General features: G+C 44.5%; 1 pseudogene; it reads left to right on the forward strand.

The window, feature by feature from the left end:
• The first annotated feature begins 235 nt into the window (after positions 1–235).
• The window catches only part of LOC109298097, a 45,697-nt pseudogene continuing 43,611 nt past the window's right edge, over positions 236–2,321 (forward strand).

A 2,321-nucleotide genomic window follows, 5' to 3' on the forward strand; every position in this document is an offset into this window, starting at 1 on the left:
TACTTGCAGATCGGGGCCTGATCTGGGACAAAGCTGTAAAGATGGCAATTGCCATGGAAGCAGCAGTGAAAAATGTACAGGATTTACATCTAGACAATAAAGAAACTCAACGTGAGCCCAAGTGCAAAGCTCTCAACAAAAATTTAGAGACTTGGAGAGAGATTTTTGCTGTGGAGGCATGCATTCAGCCTCAGTTTGAAGTCCCAAAATGTTCAAGTGCCATAAATACAGAAAGATGGGACACCTAGCAAAAAAATTCAAGGGGAGCTATCCAGCTGCACAACAAGGTGAGGCCAAAGAAAAGGGAAGAAAGCAAAAAGCTTATCACGTACAGGAGCACAAGGGAGAGGAGGCAGATGAAGAGGTATACACAGAGGTATACTGTGTAATGGAGGATAAAGTGGAACCTTACAGAGTAACTGTATAGCTAAATAATCAACCTGTATGCATGGAAATAGATACAGGGGCTTCTGTCACAGTGGTCAACGAAGAGACTTATTAACAATGTAAAGCAGGCCTGAGTCCATTGGAAAATACAAGAGTGAAACTAAAGACTTACACTGGGGAAAACACCCCAGTAATAGGATCAGTTAAGTGTCCCTGTTGCATATAAAGGACAACAGAAAACCTTAAAGGCCTTAGTAGTAAAAGGAGAAAGGCCAAACTTGTTTGGTAGGACATGGCTGAAAAAGTTCAGACTAGACTGGGAAGAAATATATAAGTTAGACTTAGAGAAAATGCCCACCCTAAAAGAAATCTTGGGGGCCTACCCTGCAGTATTCCAAGAGGGGTTAGGTACATTGAAGAGAATAAAGGCTAGGATTTATGTCCAAGATGGCAGCCAGCCAAAGTATTTCAAAGCCAGGCCAGTTCCATATGCCCTCAGAGAGAGAACTGAAACAGAATTGGATAGATTGGAAGGCATTGTCTCCCCTGTGCAGTTTGTGCAATGGGCAACACCCTTTGTACCAGTGGCCAAGCCTGATTGAACCATCCATGTTTGTGGAGACTATAAAGTCACAGTCAATCAAGTTTCTAAGTTAGACACTTAGGATTTGCTAGCAGTGCTTGGAAAGAGGCCAACATTTTAGCAAGTTGGACATGTCCCAGGCTTATCAACAGATGGAACTCAAGGAGGACTGTAAGAAATTCACCAGAATAAATACCCACAAGGGATTGTACCAATATAATGAATTATCTTATGGAGTTTCATCAGCTCCTGGCATATTCCAAAGGGCCATGAAAAACCTCTTAAAGGAGATTCCAGAGGTAGTGGTGAGGATTGATGATATCCTCATCACTGGAAAAAGTGATAAGAAACACCTGGCAACACTCAAAGGAGTATTTCAAAGACTGGAAGAAGCAGGGCTATGTTTGAAACAAAAGAAATGCTCTTTCATGAGGCCTGAAGTGCAGTACTTAGGATATAAGATCAACAAGGAAGGAGTTCAGCCCATGGCAGATAAAGGCACAGCTTTGAAAAGGCACTGGCCCCACAAAATACGTCAGAAGTGCAGGCATATCTGGGAATGTTGAATTATTATCATCGGTTCATAAATTTCATAGACATTAGGGGGCTGGAAGGGACCTCGGAAGATCACCGAGTCCAGCCCCTTCCCCAAGAGGCAGGAAGTCAACTGGGGTCATAGGATCCCAGCAAGATGAGGATCCAAATTTCTCTTGAAGGTGTTCAATGGGGGTGCTTGAACCACCTCCGATGGCAGGCTATTCCAGACCTTGGGGGCTTGGACAGTAAAGAAATTCTTCCTTATGTCCATCCTGATATGGTCTTGCTGGAGTTTATAACCGTTTGACCTTGTCATCCCTTGGGGCACTCTGGTGAACAATCGTTCCCCCAGATCCTGGTGAACACCCCTGATAAATTTGTAAGTGGCCACCAGATCACCCCTGAGCCTGCACTTTTCCAGGCTAAAGAGCCCCATAGCTCTCAACCTGTTGTCGTAAGGTCTGACCTCTGATCATGCTTGTGGCTCTTCTCTGGATTCTCTCAAGCTTCTCCACATCCTTTTTGAATTGTGGAGCCCAAAACTGGATGCAGTACTCCAGCTGCAACTTCACCAAGGCCAATGGGAGAATGACATCCCGGGATTTACTTGAGAAGCATCTATAGATGCAAGCCAGTGTTTTACTTGCTTTACTAGCTACAGCATCACGTTGCAGGCTCATGTTCATCTTGTGGGCAATCATGACCCCCAAGTCCTTTTCATCTGTAGTGCTAGTCAGTGTAGCACGGCCGAGCCTGTAAGGATGCTGCAGGTTTTTCCTCCCAAGGTGGACAACCTTGCATTTTTTGGTGTTAA

The sequence above is a fragment of the Gavialis gangeticus genome, unplaced genomic scaffold, assembly GCF_001723915.1.
Source record: "Gavialis gangeticus isolate Ggan-Ray unplaced genomic scaffold, GavGan_comp1, whole genome shotgun sequence".
Lineage (NCBI taxonomy): Eukaryota > Metazoa > Chordata > Crocodylia > Gavialidae > Gavialis > Gavialis gangeticus.